The sequence below is a fragment of the Pantherophis guttatus genome, chromosome 1 (assembly GCF_059756535.1).
Source record: "Pantherophis guttatus breed Tessera chromosome 1, ASM5975653v1, whole genome shotgun sequence".
Classification (NCBI taxonomy): Eukaryota; Metazoa; Chordata; class Lepidosauria; order Squamata; family Colubridae; genus Pantherophis; species Pantherophis guttatus.
The window spans coordinates 214,287,949-214,309,298 of record NC_142063.1 but is presented as its reverse complement, the minus strand read 5'-3'; the positions used below and the strand labels follow the sequence as shown (position 1 = coordinate 214,309,298).

The window sequence follows — 21,350 nt, the reverse complement described above, 5'->3', positions numbered from 1 at the left end:
TGGCCAGGAGGACTTTTTATCAGGTTCGCCTGATTCGCCAGTTGCGTCCCTTTCTGGATCGGGACTCGTTACACACGGTCACTCACGCCCTTGTCACCTCACGCCTGGACTATTGCAATGCTCTCTACATGGGGCTCCCCTTGAGGAGCACCTGGAGGCTCCAACTGGTCCAGAATGCGGCCGCGCGGGTGGTGACGGGAGCGATGTGGCGCTCCCATGTGACCCCCTCCTGCGCGAGCTGCACTGGCTCCCAGTGGTCTTCCGGGTGCGCTTCAAGGTTTTGGTTACCACCTTGAGAGCGCTCCATGGCTCAGGACCAGGGCACTTACGAGACCGCCTTCTGCCACCAGTAGCCTCTCACCGACCAGTTCTCTCCCATAGAGAGGGGCTCCTCAGGGTGCCATTGGCCAAACAATGTCGACTGGCGGCCCCCAGGGGGAGAGCCTTCTCTGTGGGGGCACCTGCCATCTGGAACGAGCTCCCCCCGGAGATACGGAGGATCCAAGACTTACGCATCTTCCGCTGTGCCCTAAAAACGTTTTTATTCCGACAGGCTGGTCTGGCCTAACTCTCCCTTTTAAATTGGGTTTTAAATGATTTTAGATAAATTGGATGTCTTAAATTTGTTTTTTGAGCCTAAATTATTTAATCTGTTTTTAATAGTTTTTTAACTTTTGTATGTCTTTGTATTTTATCTTGGCTGTTCACCGCCCTGAGTCCTTCGGGAGTAGGGCGGTATACAAATATGATAAAATAAATAAATAAATAAAAGATACCAGTCTAGAATCTGGAAGGTTGTGAATTCTAATCTTGTCTTGGGCGCAAAAACCATTGGGTGACTTTGGGTCAGTTACTCTTAGTCCTAGAAAGGAGGCTAGGGCAAACCACTTCCCAAAATGTTGTCAAAAAACCTGCAGGGACTTGTCCAAGTGGATATCAGGAGTTAAACTGATTCAAAGGCACACACACACATACACACCAAAAAATCATGTTAAATTCTTTAATCCTCTCCCTCAAACATACTCATTGTGGATGGATGGATGGATGGATGGATGGATGGATGGATGGATGGATGGATGGGAGGTTGGGTGGGTGGAGGGGCAGACAATTCTCTTAGTTTTTTTTTTTTTTTCTGTGACAGACCATGAAAAGGCTAAGACATCTTTAAAGAGCAACCTCTCTGGGAAATTATTTTGCTACAGTGGTTGGAAATGATAGTAAATCTAGCCAGTAAATTTTTTTAAAAAAAATGTGATAAGATAAGCATAGTAATTTTAAAACACGTGATGTTGTTCTTGATTATTTTTCCTGATTATCTGATACTTCTATTACACTTAATTGGATTTAAAAAAAAAAAAAAGAACCACCTTAAGCATGGCAGATGCAATGGTAAAACAGGAAATAGCTATTTCTAATACAAAATAATTAGAAACCTGTCTAAGTTGGAAAATTAAGTTTGATCATCTGTGAATTTGGTTAATGCTTTTCTTAGTAATGTTGTAGCACATTCCAAAGATTAGAAAAAACAATTTAAAGCTCACACCATTAATGGCTATAGAGTATCTCAAAACATTTAGAATCTGTTTTCATTTTCATTTAAACCTGTATAAAATGGGATGATTTTAAGCAAGACATAAAATAATACAAGTAGTTTCTCCTACTGAATCCTACTAACAACTGGTGCCTTCCTACTAACAACTGGTATATGCCAGGTTTTTTAAAGTTCAGAAATATAAAACTGGGAAGTATGTGCAAGGGTGCACTATTTGCAAAACGCATTCTTGTCAGTTCTGTGAAGCAGTAACCCATGAAATACAGTTGGTATCTCAGGGGCACTCTTTGCCTGCAAACATTTAAAATTGCACTTGTGTAACATAAAGTATTTATAATGATCTCACCCTCGTATATAAACTTTATTCCACATCAGAGAGGAAGGGAAAAACAGAGAGAGGCAGAAACAGTGAACAGCTGAATGTGAGTACAGCGTCATAAATTCATAACGTTTACAGCTTTTTAACCACTAGTGATAAATTTGACTGATTTAATTTACAAGCCTTTGTGCTGGCATCAAGAATATCTATTTTTAAATACTGTCTTCATTCAGGAACAGGTTGGTGTCACCAAGGACCAACCTTAGAGTTTAGGTAAAGAGAAGACAGTCTGTGCCATGTTTCATCTTGCTTACGAAAGAATGCTGGTGAAAGAGAACACATTTTACACGCTCACTAAAGCTAAGAGTAGGAACAGCATGTAAGAGAATGGAGGATACGTCTGGCCAAAATGACACACTTTCAAATTCCATTTAATTTAATATGAAGTTCAAATGATGATTAACAACCGGAAGCAATTGGAATTGTGCATGGTTATCTTTGACCACATCTTGCTTCAAGAAATCCTCTTTCATTCCTAACATCACTTTCCTGGAAGTAAAAAAAAATCAGAAGGAGTTTGGCTCCTTCTGATCTTTGACTTGTGACTTTTCCCAACAAACATATATCATTAAACGGCATAAGTTTATAGGCCCATATTTCCATACAGATAACCAGCCAACCTGGAGCAGATTTTCACAACCAACAATGAATAACAGAACAAGGATGATAACATGAGAATCAGGTCTGGCAACCTACCCAGATGTCTACTTTGCTCCCATATCTACACCAACATACCATCACAGGCCCCAACAACTTCACACACAAGATTACTGTAGAGGAATCTTCACATACTCTTCCTCTGATATATGCCACCATCTGCCATCAATACCCTTGGGGTTCTACATAGAACAAACTGGCCAAACTTTTCACAAAGCACTTAATGGATGCATTAATTGATATCAGGACTCAAAACAAGTCCTCAAAGCAATAATCAAACCTCCCAGGATACTCTGTAGCAGACCTCAAAGTTGTCTCAAAAAAAGAGGACGTTAACAGCACCATCAAGCAAGAAACTGTTAAACTCACATCCATCGAAAGGTTTCAGGCAATCTCAGAAGTCTCAACAAACAGGTTGAGTTTTTTTAACACATTACAGTTGTTAATTGCTAAGGTAATTGTAATCTGTCTCGCATATAATCTGCATTTACATAACTAACCTGTCTTCTCCTCTTTCTCACCTCAGTTTATATCCTACATCAGTCCAGCCACTCCATGTATTTGATAAAGTGAGCTGCAGCTGACGAAGAGTTTTTAATAAAATTTCTTAGTCAAAAAAAGAAGTGCTACCAGACTTCTCCTGATTTTTTGCCACCATAGACTAACATAGGTAGTTCTTCCCCTACAGATGCCTGGAAGTATATCCATTAAAACTGATTGGAGTTACATCTCTATAAAATCGTCTTAGTTTAGTTATAATAATTTGACCGGCACTTGGGGAGGAAAGGTAGAAATGGGGGATGAAATAACAAATGTACTAGAAGATATCATATTAAAGAGAAATGTAACCTGTGAAGTTGTAAAATGGGCTAAATAGATATTTGTATCATATTTCATATGCTTTCATAGGTTTGAAACAATCCAAACTAATGAAATTCAAGCCTTCTCTCATTGGTTTCAAGAGCAGTTTAAATTTATCCTTAAGTAGTTCAATTGTGTCCAAACTGCCTAGACAAGTCCCTCGGGGTGTTTTGGCAATTTTTTTCAGAAATGGTTTGCCATTGCCTTCCTAGGGCTGAGAGAAAATGACCGGCCCAAGATTAGCTAGGTGGCTTCATGCCTAAGTGGAACTAGAACTCCCAATGTCCCCATTTCTTGCCTGATGCCTTACTGGCTCTCATGGTGCTGCTATTGGCAAAATCTTAAAAACAAATGGTATTCACAATCCATCATCCTGATTCTTAATGAAGCACATCACAATTATATACAAGTTCACTCAGAAATAAAATCTTTTTGAGTTGAAAGTAGCTTACTCTCAGGTAGGTCAGAATTGAAATAAAATCCCAATATATTTCAACTGGAGAGAGAAACATGCATTTCTGTGCTTATAATATCCGCTGGTGTGCCACATAAATTTACCTGCTTTGCTTGCACTTTGGGTCTGCAGATTCCTGCACTTACTCAGCTTACTACTTTATTATACTAATACAGTCATGAAGGATAAACTGACATCTGTGTGATTTGGGGATATGCACTAACTCAGTTCCAAAGCCTCCAACCAAGAAAAAATAAATAAAGAGGCCTTGCCTCTATCTCCTGCCATCAAAATAAAGCACAAATTTAGATTCCCTCTTAAATGATAAGCAGCAGTGCCCATTTACCTGACTCAGAATAATCCCTGCTTAACCGAGTTTGTGGTTCTCTTTCCTGATAGCTTTAGAGACTGGGAGAACAGCACTTGCAGAATCTTTCTGGAAAGCTCAACCTGCAAAATGAATGTGAATAATAGACATGGAACAGAGGTGAGTTTCAGCAGGTTCTGACCAGTTCTGTAGAACTGATAGCGGAAATTTTGAGTAGTTCGGAGAACCAGTAGTAAAAATTCTGACTAGCCCCGCTGCCATCTATTCTCTGCCTCCCAAGTCCCAGCTGATTGGGAGGAAATGGGGAATTTGCAGTAAACTTCCCCTGGAGTGGGGTGGGAATGGATATTTTACAGTATCCTTCCCCTGCCATGCCCACCAAGCCACGCCCACCAAGCCATGCCACACCCACCAAGCCACACCCACAGAATCGGTAGTAAAAAAATTTGAAACCCACCACTGATGGAATAGGGAGGAAAGAAAACATATTTTTAAGAAGAGATTGGACAATTATTTGTCTGAAATGGCATAGGGAGCTATACAGTATGGGAATTTTGAGGGCTTGAGCAGGGGGTTGGACTAGAAGACCCCCAAGGTCTCTTCCAACTCTGTCATTATGTTATTTGGAACATTCGCATGTTTCAAATATCTTAGGTATTTGGTGCAAAGGTTTAATTCTGAAAATGGCAACAGGAGTGTTAGGTGGTAGTTCTGGTTTGACACGTGTCACAGTTAACACAGTTAACACAAAAACCTGTGAATCAGTGGTGAAATTCAGCCAGTTCTATCTGGTTTGGGCGAACCGGTAGCGCCGGCAGCGGGAGGCTCCGCCCACCCGTCCTGACATCATCACGACCTGTTTTTGACCCTCTGCGCATGCGCATGCATGGAGGAGGCACGCACACTCACATTTCCGAATTAGTAGCGATGGTAAGTAAATTGTCTGCTGTGAATTGTCAAATGTGACCTGCCATTTTTGTGTCAACAGCAATAGCCTGCAAAATACTAAACACTAGTTCACAATTTTAATTATACGCTATCAAATACCACATACCATTTCAGGCCAATTATAAACGCTCTCATAGCCACAGGACAAAAACAAAAAACAAAAATCAAATATGAGGCTTCACATATTAAAACTTTATAGTAAATAATTAACACAGAAGAATTTTACAAAGCTTTGGTTAGTTTCCATTCTGCTATGAATTATACAAAATCCTTATATTGTACAATAAGGAAGGCATATATGGAAATTGGTTGAGGCCAACATATTTGTGAAGCCAAAAAAGGAGTGGAAACTTAAAGATGTTGTGTCTCATGGTTAAATTTATATCTTTGAGCTTTTTTTTTTTTTACACTACAAAGCAACAGGTAATTTCTTCTGAGGGGGAGAAGCATGTTCCTTAAAAAGAATCAGAACTTTAAGCATTTTAATTTATTTATTTTAATTAGCCCTGAGCTTTGGCAAATAAAGCGCTCTATTTATTTTCTTGGACATTGAGATAGAAATTTATTTTGAGTCTGGCAGACGAAAAACCTTTGAAACACTCAAGAGAACTAGGCGTTTGCTTCTGAGTCTAGTGTCTACACCTGTCAAAAGCTTGATTTTCTTCTGTTGCACATGTTGGCATATTGGAATGCTAACAAATAAACAGCCTGCTTTTTTGTGGGGAGGGGGTAACCCCCCTCCCCTTCAGATTTAAATTTCTGTCGAGGAGGGGGAGTAAGTTTAGATTTTATATTTTAGGCATTTCTTTAAGCAAACGGCAGACCCAAGGGTTTCTGAGAGAGTGATAGAGAAAGCGAAAAACAAGCTTTTCTGGAAGGTTCTGTTGCTGCCTGTCTTATATGATGCAGAATGCAGATATTTCTCCTGACAATTTTATTTCATTTTATTTATTTATTTAGAAAATTTATATTTACACATGGCAACTCAAGGTGGCTTACAACAACATAAAAACACAACATAAAAGAAAGAAAAATAATTTTAAAAAGAAAAATAATAAAATAATAACCCACCCACCTCCACGACAACACACATTCATACCAGCCATTTAATGGGGGCCAATCTAATCTCCGGAGGGATGATGTTCCAGTGGGAGGAAGCCACCACAGAGAAGGCCCTTCTTCTGGGTCCTGCCGGATGTCTCTCCTTAGGGGAAACGACACACAACATTCCTTGTCTCCACACTCTAGTGGGTCAGGTAAATATGACCGGCAAGAGATGGTCCCTCAGACAACCTGGTCCCAAGCCATGAAGGGCTTTAAAGGTGACAACCAGCACCTTGAATTTCACCTGGAAAGAAATCTGCAACCAATGCAGCTCCCGCAGGAGAGGTGATCAGTGGTGGGTTGCCCCTGGTTCGGACCAGTTTGCAAGAACCAGTAGTAAAACCGGTGGGAGGCCCCACCCACCGCCCCAGATGTTTGACAACTGGTTCATATTTATGACAGTTGCAATCTCCTGGGTTCACGTGATCCCCTTTTGTCAATGGGGAAGCCAGATTCACTTAACAACCGCATTACTAACTTACCAGCTGCAGTGTTTCACTTAACAAATGTGGCAAGAAAGGTCATAACCTGGGGCAAAACTCACTTAACTAATGTCTCACTTAGCAACATAAATTTTGGGCTCAAGGGTGGTTATAAGTCGAGGACTACCTATATTCCTTGAAGACAGACCAAATCTGAGGCAAAATGGCAAGGTCCAGCAAAGGGGAATCCATAGAAGTACAAGCAGAGAATGAACTCACCAAATCTGTTTTGTCCAACCCTCCAAACTATGTACAGAAATATGTATATTTATGAAAGTCATATTGAAAAGACTAATTTTAACAACTTTGGATACATTTCCTAGAATGCTACATCTCTACATTTTCTTTTGCTTACCCATATTTCATTTCCCACTTTCTCTGTGCAGTTAAAACAAATCTATCATCAGCTGTGTCCTGAATGCCTACGCAAATCCCTATATAGAAAAGCTTCAGAATATGAAAAGAGGAGTTTAACAAGACACACACCTTATTGTTTGTTCAACTGGCAGATCTAATTGAGCGACGGTATTCCAAGCCACGCTTGTGTTCAGATTGCAGGAGCATAATTTCTCTCTCATTTGCTGCTATATCAGAGAATTAACCCTCATTTAAAACACTCCCATTTGGAACGTTTCTTCCTTCCATGTTGCTTCTGTTACTCTCAAAAATTTCAAAAGTTAATTTAATGCCCGATTCCGTTGAAATCGACAGACCTGCATAGCTGAGCTGAGGAAAGTTAATTTGCAATCAAATAAAGATATGCACGCCATTGAAATATCTGAAAGTCTTCCCTTGTCAAAAAGTCTGTAGAGATTCTCAGTCATCCAGGTCATGGTTGTCCCAAAGATGCTTTTTTTTCAGGAGGCAACTGGATTTTCTTATTTTTTATTCTTTTGAAGATGTTTCGCTTCTCATCCAAGAAGCTTCTTTGGCTCTGACAGGATAGTGGGGAATGGAAGGATTTGTATTCCTTGCAGAGAGCTGGTCATTTCCATCCTTTTAGAGGGTCACTGAAGCACTTGGAGATTTATCTGTGTCCTCAGAAACCTCTAAAAGAATGCAAATCCCAAATTACACAGCCAGCAATATTTTACCAAATTTTGGCATGGGTATCTCAAGAGGATATCATCAAAGAGGCTGTGAGACTGTGAACGTCACTTGTGGACTATTTTGTTACAAGGCTATGGTCTCCATGACAAAATAAGTAGATCTTAAAATTAATAAGCAATAAAAATATCAGAAGCCCAGGAGGTTTGCAGAGTCAATTCAGAAGACAACAAATCCTGCAAAAGGATGGATACAGTAGTGTTGTTTCATTTCTTGCATATATATCATAGTTGTTTAAAATATGTAAAGGAATGTTAAACCATGTTGTGTCAGTTTTCACTGGAGCCAAACCACATATTTATGAAAGTCATTGAATGTTGGACTAATTCTAGATTATATATATTTGCTCTATTTTTTAAAAAAGTTTTTTATTTTTTACAAACATATCAAATCAATCAATGCGTAAACAGTGTGGCACCTGGGTGTCCAACATTCTAATACAAATAAAACTAATAAAATTAATCATAATTATTAGATTCAATCAATTTATATATTTCTAATGATACACAATTATAATAAATTGCAATTTGTCATTATTCAATTATTCCATGTTTCTCTTATTGTTACTTTTATTTTATTATATTAAAGAGTATATACTAACATTCCCCCTTCTCTTGTTTCTATCACTTATTCTAACTTTTAATCATATCTAACTACCATCAGTACGCTGATGACACCCAGCTGTACATCTCCACCCCAGGCCACCCCAACGATGCCCTTGAAGTGATGTCCCGATGCCTGAAGGCTGTGCGGATCTGGATGGGGAGAAACAGGCTCAAGCTCAACCCTTCCAAGACTGAGTGGCTGTGGTTCCCGGCATCCCGATATAGTCAGTTGACTCCATCACTGACTATTGGGGGTGAGTCTTTGGCCCCTTCAGAGAGGGCTCGCAATCTGGGAGTCCTCCTGGATATGCAGCAGTCCTTGGAGGAACATCTGACGGCTGTTGCCAGGGGGACTTTTTGTCAGGTTCGCTTGATCCGCCAGTTGCGGCCCTTTCTTGATCGGGATGCCCTGTGCACAGTCACTCATGCCCTCGTCACTTCTCGCCTGGACTACTACAACGCTTTCTACATGGGGCTCCCCTTGAAGGGCACCCGGAGGCTCCAACTGGTCCAGAATGCGGCCACGCGGGTAGTCACGGGAGCTACCTACCTCCCATATAACACCTCTCCTGCGTGAGCTGCACTGGCTCCCAGTGGTCTTCCAGATGCGCTTCAAGGTGTTGGCTATCACCTTTAAAGTGCTCCATGGCATAAGACCTAGTTATCTTCGAGACCGCCTGCTGCCACCGACGGCCTCCCATCAACCTGTGCGCTCCCATAGAGAGGTCCTCCTTGGGGTGCCATCAGCCAAACAATGCAGGCTGGTGACTCCCAGGGGGGGGGCCTTCTCTGTGGGGGCACCTACCCTCTGGAATCAGCTGCCCCCAGAGATAAGGAGAATCCAAGACCTCGGTGCCTTCCGCCGTGCCCTTAAAACTTTCTTTTTCCAGCAAGCCGGGCTGGCCTAACACTTTTTAAATGTTTTAATTGGTTTGTTACTGTTTTTAATTATGGGGCCAAATTTATATCTATCTTTTAATGGTATTTTAATATTTGTACTCTATGTTTTTATGTGGCTGTACACCGCCCTGAGTCCTTTATTCAAAAATAAAATAAAAATAAAATATCACCTTTTACTAAAAAAACATTTTCTTTCTATCCTATCTAACTTCTAATCATGTCACCTACCTAAAAAAAATAAAAAATAAAAAAATAAAGAGAAAGAGAAGGGAAAGCAAATCAAAACAACAGTGGAGAAATAAAATCTGTCCATCGTCACTTGTCCACGTCAATACTTCAATTGCTATGCTTTTTTTTTTTAACTTGCCTCCCAAATTCCTCTCCTGGATCGCTCTCTCTGTCAGAATCTGCTTCTTGGGTGTTCAATCTGGGTATTTCTCCCACCTCTACCTTCTTCCACTGCCTAGTTCCCAAAATTTCTGCCCAGGCCCCTAACTCACTTTCAAATGTCTCTTCCAACTCTCTTAATACATTTTCCCCCTGATTTAATTCATCAATCACTGTTATTTCCATTGTTATCTCCTCTTTGTCTTCTTTGTCCTTCATTTCTTCTGCTGGCTCCTCCCTTTCCTGGGCATCTTGTTCTTTACTCATCACCCCTCATATGGTGTTTTCCATTTTTTCCATAATCTCCTTAAATCCTTTCTCCATGGTGTCTTCTGTGTTTTGGAAGAGTAATGCCATCTCCTTCAAAATTCCACCCATTTCTGCCTCATAAAGCATATATATTCGCTCTATTGACAATAGCAGATTTTATTTCCTTCCCTGATTCCTTAACTGCAGTTTCTCCACATCCTTGCTCATGAGTATTTTAATCCAACTGATTAAAACATAGAAGAATAAAAGGAAAGATTCCAGAACCATCTCTATTGAGTATTCCTAAAAAATACGTACAGATCATCTTTATAAAGAGCTTTTATTTATTAATAAATATAGTATGCCCCCAGCATACATACAGGTACACACAGCTGTTTTTTAATAATCACAGTATTTTTCACTCCATTAAATGCAATTTTTTCCCCAAAAAAATGGGTGGAAATGTCTATGTGTCGGTGCTGGTCCTTTGGTGAATAGCAGCCAGGCTGCGGCAGCGGGGTCCTTTTACAGTGGTGAATCCCGCCTCTTCTGCTTTGTCATTGCCCACCTCTTGTCTCTTTTCTGCAGTGCAGGAGTCAAAAGCAGAGCTGGCACATGAGAGGACACCTATCCGTGGTCCTCTCAGTCTCCGCCTGATATGTTTTTTTTCTTGTTTTACTCCTCTAAACCTAGGTGCGTCTTATGGTCCGATGCATCTTATAGTGAGAAAAATATGGTAGCTCTCTCACAGCAGAGCCTGTGGTGCTTTAGACATTGGTGAACTCTGAGCATCCATCAGCTTCAACATTGTTGCTTAGAATTGCTAGGTTTTGCAGTTCAGATGCTTGTTTTTCAGTGTTTAGTTACTTCTGATTGCCCATCCTCAACAAAGTAGCTGAGCTCCAGTCTAAGCAAAACATAGATTCCAAAAGCTCAAAGATACAAACCATCATTCTTAATTATCTAAATGAAGCACAAACATCTAATAAAATCTTATTTTTGTAAAACGAATAAGATGGTACTTTAATAAATGCTTATATAAATTAGTTTTGTCTGGGGGATATTCATTAGCCGAACAGAGAGATGTCTGTAGCAGTTACGGTCTAGAAACCTGGTGGATGTTCCAGCACAGACAAAAAAACCAGCCTATTATCCAGTAATTTTTGGTCTAGCAGCTGCAGTTGTTTCCGAAACTACTTCCAGCAAGATTTAAATGTAGTTAAAAGCCAAAGAAGTATTCCTAGGTAGTGTGATAAAGACATTTATGTAGGGTTGCTGATATCCTATGACAATCTGAAATACTTCATAACAGATTTGTAGTTAATTAGGGACACGAATGAAGAATATTAGGCATAAAAATCAGGAAAACTGACATAAGCGAGAATATTTAGATATCATACACATCTATGCAATTACAGCACTACAAATATTTCGGTTTTTTTAAACTCTTGAAATCTGAGTAATCAGCAACATTCAGACTAAATTATATAAATTAATACAGGCCGTCCTTGAGTTATGACATCAGCTGAGCTCAAAATTTATGTTGCTAAGTGAAACATTTGTTAATTGAGGCTTGCCCCATTTTACAACCCTTCTGGTCACGGTTGTTAAGTGAATCATTGCAGCTGTATGTTAGTAACAGAGTTAAATGAATCTGGCTTCCCCATTGACTTGGCTTGTCAGAAGGTTGAAAAAGGGGATCACATGACCCTGGGACTCTGCAGCCGTCATAAATAAGAGTCATATTTAGCATATTTGACAAGCATCTGAATCTGACCATGGGACTGCTACAACAGTGATAAGTGTGAAAAAATGGTCATAAGTCACTTTTTTCAGTGTCGTCGTAACTTTGGTCACTAAATGAACTGTTGTAAATCGAGGACTATCTGTAACATCAATGTATGCTTAATTTATGTTGAATAAATAAATGGATGTTACCGTTTGCAGGCGTAGTGCAAAGCCTAGTATTTGAAAAATATGGAATTGGAGGAAGAAAAAAATGTAAAACCATAATTGTCTGTACACTCTAAATTTACTTACCTGATTTCCTCCTGTTTCCATTCAATCAATTGCAGTTTTCCTGCAACAGATCTCCCAGTGTTGTAGGTACTTCTGTTTACATACAAAAAGAAATTAAACTTCCTATATGGTTTGCCTGACTATAAAAATCCCATGCCATTAATCATAAAATAGGTTGCATTGTCTTTCTATAGCAAATTTCTTTCTTTCTTGATTTATTCAGTTTGTTTCCTGCTTTTCACTACAACTACAATAACACAAAAATGGAGAACAAGGTAGGATTAGAAAGCATTAAAATATGTTAAGTATAGCTTTTTGTTACTAAAAGATTCCCTACACCATCTTAAAACATATTACAAAGCGTTAACCAAAAAATTCTAGCATATTAAAATCAGGGCAGTAATGACAGCAACAAGAGACAAAGCAATATGGTCAACAGTTAAAGCTCAAGATAAAATAAGTTTTCATCTGATGTCAACATTGTACAGGTTTTACACCAGCCAGAACTGGAACAGGAAGTAATTCCACAGCTGGGAACTCTTTATCGAGATTGTCCTTTCTCAGGTTGGGCATCCCCAGCAAATACAACACCAGAAAAGGAACATTCCCAACATATTTTATCAACCCAATGGGTCCAAAAGCTTGATGGAGTCCTCTGGTTCTTCAGATGAAGTTGAGATTTGCATGGGTATGTTGTCTGCACTAGAAGTGAAAGCTGATGTACCACAGCATCCCAGTTTCAGTTCTGAATAGCCTCCAGTTAAGGACTACCTCCCTGTTTCTCTTCCTTTTTCAGGAATTGAGACAGGGCTTGGACAGGTTCCTAGATTGGTAGGGTTCTGATGAGGTCTTGCATTTTAGAATACTTCAGGTTCTTTAGTCTGAGTAACACTCTCTGACTGTGGACTTACTCAGATCTTCTTCAGCCCTACTTCACCCAGCATGACTTCTAGACTGGAACTTGACTTCGTAGTTAGCTCCTGGTAATTCCTAGTCAAACAACTCTACAGCCTCAAACAAGGGAAAGGTCTGCTTTCCGTCTTCCCAACTTTGCATTCAGATCTTGATTCTTCAAGCTGATCCTTCAGCTTGTCACTAAACTGAAGAACGCAACCCACTCTGAGGCCTTCTAAAAATTGTATGGTTCAAATGTTTTCTTCTTCCCAGATTTTCTTATGAAACAACATACGCTTGTCATTTTATTATCTTAAAGCCTTTTTCATCTTCTTTTTCACTGCTTGATAGGATGAACATTTGCTCACTGGATCAACCACGGTCCATTATGTTACATTGGGGAGGGAAGAAGAAAAAAAGATAAGTGGAAGGAGGGAAGTACCCTAAAAGACAGAAGATGAAGTTAGTGTTGAATGAATTCATAGCAGGCAGGTGGTTGGGTGGGTGGCATGGCAGATAAACAGTGCGACGGAGCCAAGGTAATTATAATTATAATCTGGCCAGCAACGCTTTCAGCTGAGGGGTGTATAAACCTCCCTAAGTTAATTCTGAAATAGTCCGGTCCCCACCTGCTCCTTGCCTCCACCTTTTTGTAAAGCAACAACATTACCCGCAATCAAACCAATACATCTGCTCTTGATACAATATAAACTGGGTCATTTTATAAAAGGTTGCAAACCCCGGAGATTAAAAACAAGATCACAGCAATTTATAGCAATCTGAATTTCTCTCCAAAACCACCATACATTTCTGGACTGCATTCATTTTTTTTTTTCTCAGCGCTGTGCTATTCACAGAGGTCTAACGTGCCCAAGCTAACAGAAGTCAATGGCAGATGTGTCGGCAACATTCCTTTCTGCAATTTTACTAAATGGATGTAGCCCATAAAAACAGTGTTAATTAATGAACATTTTGAAGGCACTTATATTTTTGGGATGCTGATGCCAAAAACAAAAGTTTGTGTCGGGGGGGGGAGGGAATATTAATCCAACTTTCCTGAAGATAATGAAAGCAAAGGCTGGTCCGCCCGATATATAACAAAATTCAGTTCACCACTGGACCATCTGGGAGAATACATAGCTCAATCACTCTGTAGCCAACTCACTGGCTGTGCAACAGCAAGCAATAATTTGCCATTCTTAAAAGTTGCCTTCTCCAGTTAATCCTGTGCTTGGTGGACAGCACTGATGGGATCTTTACCTTCTTGCTGTGTTTGAAGGAATCTGTTCAGATGGGACAATGGGAGCCTGGTCAGTTAAACATTCTCCGCCCTCTTCCAAAAGGATATGCACCCATTAAGCAAAGGACAGAAGGGCACAGATATGCATTAATGTCATATAATCAGTCTAGAAGAGAGGGCATACTCCATATCCCATTGGTTGGAGAGTTTTGACTGGCAAAATTGAGGAGGAGGGTCTTCTCAGCTGATGGTCCCGCCCTACAGAAAATCTTACCCCACAGAGGCAAGGTGAGTCCTCGCTCATCTGATTTTCCAAAAGAATGTTAAGACCTGGCTTTGCCAATTAGCACGGACCTCTAAAGATGCAATGCAGTCCTGGAGATGGCTGGTGGCCTGATGACACTCCCTTTGGCTTGTTAACTTCCTTGCCTTTGAATTTTAGCCTAGCTTATTTTTACTTGCAAGTGTTCAGTGGGGGTTTTTTTAACTTTGTTTTTAAGCTGTGCTTTTATTAAGATACTTATCTGATTTTATTATGTTGTTGTAAACTGCCCTGAGCCACTTAGATGAGATGGGCAGTGTAGAAACTTAATAAATAAATACATACATACATACATACATACATACATACATACATACATACATACATTTGCATGGAGTTGTAGAAATAATTATAAAAATAAAATGGAAATATACTATCTCTCACGATGGGGAGGACTGGGCCCATTGGAATTGTTTATGTCCTTGGTCTGCTGGAGAAATGCCAAAAGCGTCTCAAAATTGTTTCAAAATCCCATGCCTTCTTTTTATGGTTTTTGAGCCCTAAACTGGCTATAAAGCCTGAACAGCCTTGCTAAATAAATACTTGTAAATGAAGGACTGCCCTCTAATTGCTCATTCAAAGTAAGATATTATTTAATTTGGGGGGGGAGGATCCAGGGTACCCGCCTCTGGTTGAAGTACTCATTTCATAGACGCTTCCCTGTTGGAGACAAGAGAAAGTCGTGGAAAAGAACGCACTCAAAATGTGTTTTGACTGCTTTGATTAAAGAAAAGAAAAAACAGAATTACAGTACTTTTGTTTCTACTTGGAAACCGCTTCTGGACTTTGTGCTTGAGGTGGAGAAAAAAATGAAATTTTGATTTTGGGTTTTACCGATTAGATAGGTTTGTTGTTATAGAAATAGCTACTTTATGCTATTATGCAAAAGTAAAAAGTTGAGGTTTGATGTTATCTTATTCTACTGCACCAAAGGGAATCAGAAGTCAATCCCTTTTCTTTCTTTTCTCCCCACACTTTTCCCTACACATTCCTCTCCCCTTCTTTCTCCCTTATTTTTCCTACTATTTTCTTTTGTATTTTTTTATTTTATTTTATAAACTAATTAAAAAAGTATGTTTTTTTTTTAAAGGGAGAGCATTTCCCAGATTTGCAGACTTCCCACAAAGTACCTTAAAATTAAAACTCTTCTCTTTATTTGTCAGAGTGGATTCCTTGGGGGGAAAAAACCAATTCAGGTCACCAGTGATTACTTTTGCAGCATTTGGGGAAAGCGATACAGGCTATTGAACCTTGGCAAAATAAATCTATCTATGCATTCATGCTACAGTTTAACTATGGGCCATTTTTCATATCACCTTGTTATTAAACCATCATATAGCAAATGCCTTGGGACAACAAGAGGCAATTTATCATAAAGGAAAGAATCTCTTGCTTGTAATCATATTGGGGGTATCAGGTGGCAATGTGCGATAATTTGCTACCCTTTCACCTTTTCTGTCAAAAACACCGGGGAAATCTGTTTAGGATTTTTCTATATTCCCTTGTCAGAGTTTGCACAGAATTATCTCTAAATGCCTACTATTAATATCTTCTCATGTTCTTATGCAGAATCACAAAAATAGTTGGCTGTCAGACTTATATTCAGAGAAATCCACTATTTATCTTCAAATAGTAGTAATAGTACTAGGAGGAAGTCGGAGCAGTTTTAGAAAATGTTAGATATATTCATGGAGGATAAGCATAATTAATTGTACTTGTGATTACAGGAAAAAGGATAGGGAACATAAGCAAGTAAGTAAGCAAGTCAGTCAGTCAGTCAGTCAGTAGCAAGGGTGAAATTCAAAATTTTTCCCTACCGGTTCTGTGGGCGTGGCTTGGTGGGCATGACAGGGAAAGGATATTTATTTATTTATTATTTTATTTTATTTTATTAGATTTTTATACCGTCCTTCTCCTACTGGACTCAGGGCAGTGAACAGCCAAGGATAAAAACATCACATGCAAAATTTAAGATTAATTTTAAAAGAATTAAACAAGTTTTGGCCCAATATAAAATTTAAAACACCCCAACTAAAATCAATTAATAATTAAAAATATCTAAGGGGGGGGTCAAGCCAGCCCAGCTTGAAATAAAAACGTTTTGCAAAATCTCCATTTCCACCCCATTCCAGGGGAAGGATACTGCAAAATCCCCATTCCCTCCCCACTCCTGGGAGAAAGATATTGCAAAATCTCCATTCCCACCCCACTCTGGGGCCAGCCAGAGCTGGTATTTGCCGGTTCTCCGAACTACTCAAAATTTCCGCTACCGGTTCTCCAGAACCTGTTAGAACCTGCTGGATTTCACCCCTGGTATGAAGTTTATTGAATAAGCCTCCAGAGCATTTAAATTATACTATAGGTAATACAAATAAATACACATAAGTTACAACACTGTTATAAAAAATCTAAAATTAATAAATTAAAAATGGTAAAATTTAAAGTGTTAACAATAATCAGGTTAAAGTATTGTAATCTTTATAACATAATACTGTAAAACTATTAGCCCAGTGGTGAAATCTGAACTGGTTTACTATCGGTTTGCTGGCTGTGCATGCGCGCGCATGCGCAATGCACACCACGCACCAAATGCAAGGTGCGCACACGCATGTGCAGTGCACACAAAAAGGAGACATGGGGTAAGTAGAACAGCGCATGCAGGGGGGTGATCAGCTGTGACGCGCGATCATTTTTTTTTACTTTTAAAAGCATTTTTTTTACAACCTATTCGGCCAAATTACAAACCTTGTAAAAAAATGTTTTTAAAAGGTAAAATAAAGACTCTGACCATTGCGCAGCTCAGCTGTGATCATCAGAGCCTTTTTTTTTTACTTTTAAAAGCAAAAAAGCAAAACCTTCTGTGCCTGCCCAGAGGCTACAAAACACATTACACATTACAACAACCGGGCGGGTGGGCAGAGCCTTGCACTGCGATCGCTACTGGTTCTCCGAACCACCCGCCACGATCATTACCGCATCGGGTGATCCGGTCCAAATCGGGAGCATTTCACCCCTGCCTTAGCCCTATTATCTTACCTGCAAATATAACAACTTGCTGTGAAAGAATATCAATCAGACAGGAGGGAAAGGGCCTTCTCCTGCATTTTCCCTAATGTGTGGACAATATTTCCTCATTGGTAGTATTTGATCCCATTCTCTCTCTAGCATTTAGTGTTAAAGATTTTAGCAAGATTTTTATTTTATTCATTAGATGTATTTTTTTCTTCTTCTAACAATCCTGTAATCCCTTGCATTGGAGTGGAGTCAGGGCAACTGAATGGAGCGGAGTGTTTATTGAACGGATACCCTTCCTGACACCTACATAGAGTTCACAGCAGATATTTTCTTTTTGCACCCAGAGAAAGAAATATCTGCCACTACCTAGGATAAAATTCACAGCCTCCTGATTATGAGGTGAGATCTCCACCTCTAGCCATCATGCTGCTCTTTATTCATTAGATATATATTCCCCTTTTATTTGTACTGTACATTTCAAGATTCTCTCTTCAACTTCTCTCCACAGCCACCACCTTGTGAGGTGGGTTGAGCTGACAAAGAGTAACAATTCAAAGTCACCCAACCAGATTTCATGCCTAAGGAAAGGCTAAAACTCAGTGTCTCCCAGTTTTTAATTCGGCTAGGAAACCTCCATGATATATGTTTGTGTTTGAATTTACTTCTTTTGAACCATAAACTATTTGAAAAGAATAATATAAATCGAATAAATTAATAAGGGAGCATGTATTTATTTGAAATATGATTGGTCTATTCTTGGTTTCTTACCCAGGAGAACCTTCCAGAACAATAAAAAATGCAGCTGGATTTATAATGACACATATGAAGAAAGAGACTGTTAATGCCAAACTCTGGACACAATCCAGCCAACAGTTAAGCACTTTTCAACTCTATAAAACGTTGGATTGATTGTGTTTGATTAAAAGTTTTCTGGCTTGAAATTCAGTGGCAGCTGGCCCTGCTCCACCAACCTGCCTTTGCCTCTAGAGAGAAAAATCACTAATAATAATATATTTGCTATTCATGTGGACTGCTTGAAATATTCTCAGATGTAAAGAGCTACTTATACTTCCCATGGCATCGAGTCTTTCTCAGAGCAAATGAGAATGTCTTATAGAAACTACCATGTACCATTGTAAAGGTTTACAATGAGAAGATATTTCTACATTTTTCTTCCATAGCTATAGATTTGCAATATCAGAGGAACTGGAACAGTCAGGGAAGTGATCTAGTTTGTATAATCATACTCAAATAATCATTTTTATAATAGAAATACTATTTTCATTCAAAAATGTAATCAAAATAGCCATTCGGCCGTATTTTACTGAGTAGAACACAACATCAAATACATTAATCTCATTTGAAGATCACTTAAACACAGGGCATAAAGATGGGATAGTTTAGATTAAATCTAAAACTAAATGAAAAGATAGCACTTTCACTCTTTGCATACGGTGGAAACTGATATGAAAATTGGTGTAATAGGCTTAGCTATTCACCTCCGCACAAACAACAGGAAACACTGGTGCATTGTTTTGTACAACAATAAAGCCAGCTGTATCTGTTTTTAACCCAAAGGAAAATGGAAAGATGCATACTGTATATAGCGGTTTCAACTGGAGCAGTAATGGAAAGGTAGATGGTATAGCTTGGGTCTTTAAGAGGCTCTTTTAATTTCAAGGCTATAGCATTAACTTTGTCTGGGGATCTTTACTAGAGCTATCAACACAATGATCAACACAATGAAAATACAACACAGAGAAAGCTTTGTATTTCAATTGGAGATTAAAAAGCAGTCGACTCAAAAGCAAATGAATACTGCGCATTCTGTGAAGAAAAAGGCTACCATTTCTTAAGTTAGCCTCCTTCATCTCAAGAGGTTATTATGGATCTTCCCAAAATGTAATATGCTTTTAGAAAAACAGCAGTTGAGTCACTTCATCCTTTATGTATCTTTTCACAAACTATAAATGTATAAAGTTCTCTCGTCAGAATAGCCAAATTTAATTTGCACTTTTCATTTGAGTTCCCATGAGAAATACAGAACATATTTAACAAGTTAAAACATAAAAACTTTTTTTTAAAAAAAAATGTTTCTTTTTTAATAATTAAAAAGGCTCATTGGTGGCTTAATGTCAAAAAAAATAATTCAACACTGATTTTTAAACAGAGAGAAGTGATATTCGGAGTGTTAATATTTTCTATAATATTAGCAGTCAATATAATAACATTTGCCACCACCACCTTGAAATTAAATATAAATATCTGTTCTTAGACCCAGGTAGGCCAACACCTAAGGCTTTTCGTTATCTTGAATCCCCCCTTTTTTTTAGTTTTAAAATCCTTTTTGTCCTACTGTATTTATGAAACTATTAAACATTGTAAGTTCTTATTTTAAAAAAATATATAAAATCAAAGAGATTTCTCATCTATCAGTATTGATCAAATTTATTTTCCAGTTGGGATATTAAAATATTCTACATTAATTGCATAGTAGTAAAAAAAAAATAGTAGCATAAAATCAGTTATTAAATCTAGCATACATTTTTCTTGCTCAAGGAAGATTTTTAAAACATCATCACTAAAAGTCCATTACAGAAAGTTATCTATACATTGCGGCAAATACGTTGAAAAAGAGAATTTACTTTGGAGGAAACTGCATCTCAATAATTTATTTATTATTTATTTATTTATTTTATTTCTATACCGCCCTTCTCCTGAAGGACTCAGGGCGGTGTACAGCCTGATTAAAAGCACAAAGACAGACAAAATCTAAAAATAATTAAAATTATTAAATAATTGGCTCAATTATAAAACCCCCAAATTTAAAATCCCACATTTAAAACCAATTAAAATCTTTACATTGATAGCCCGGCCTGGCGGAACAACAAGGTTTTGAGGGCACAGCGAAATACACGGAGATCAGAGATCTTATGCATTTCTGGGGGCAGTTCATTCCAAAGGGCAGGGGCTCCCACAGAGAAGGCCCTCCCCCTGGGTGTCGCCAGCCGACATAATTTGGCCGATGGCACCCTGAGGACAATTTTCATTTCATAAAGGAGGGATATGAGCAATTTACATTAACTGTTGAGTATATTAAACTAAGATACTGTATAACAAAGGTTGCAATATGTAATGAGATACTATGAAAGTAAATAGTTATGAAAATTTCTACAATTTTCAAACATTGTCAGAAAAACCAGCAGAATCAATTCGTTCCATAATAATAGGGAATTTAAAAAAAACCGGCAAGACTTTTATCAATTTGTACATCCTTAAATCTCAACCTCTGGAGGTTTGTAATAGTTTGTCACAGCCACAGGAAGTAAAACAAAACCTTTAATACAACACAGGGATTTCAATCCACATTTTAAAAACAGATCAATATGTACATGCAAAACCAATCTTGTGAGAATATCTAGAGAACTGCACCTGAAGCTAACACGATTCAGTTAACTCTAGACTCTTTACACCTGTAAATGTAAAGGTAAAGGTTCCCCTTGCACCTATGTGCTAGTCGTTACCGACTCTAGGGGGCGGTGCTCATCTCCCTTTCAAAGCCAAAGAGCCAACGCTGTCCGAAGACGTCTTCGTGGTCATGTGGCCGGCATGACTAAACGCCAAAGGCGCACGGAATGCTGTTACCTTCCCACCAAAGGTGGTCTCTGTTTTTTGACTTGCATTTTTTACATGCTTTCAAACTGTACACCCTATCTAAAATGTCTATGGTAAAGGTCATCATGTTCAAATTCTCTTTAAAGCAAAAAATGTCCTAGATAGATTTGAGTAATGAGCTAAAATAAATATGGAGGAGTTTAATGGAGGCATGTCAAGTTCTGCACTTTTC

At 38.7% G+C, this 21,350-nt stretch overlaps 1 long non-coding RNA gene across 1 annotated transcript in view; it reads right to left on the bottom strand.

Annotated features, from left to right (window-relative positions):
* The window catches only part of LOC117674204 (uncharacterized), an 81,824-nt gene that overhangs the window by 20,588 nt on the left and 39,886 nt on the right, over positions 1 to 21,350 (bottom strand). Inside the window, exons 5-7 of the long non-coding RNA XR_015731319.1 lie at positions 12,054 to 12,125; positions 6,279 to 6,383; positions 4,250 to 4,353 (exon numbers count right to left, since the gene is read on the bottom strand). This is a non-coding gene — a long non-coding RNA (uncharacterized LOC117674204). The remainder of the gene's footprint in view (positions 1 to 4,249; positions 4,354 to 6,278; positions 6,384 to 12,053; positions 12,126 to 21,350) is intronic.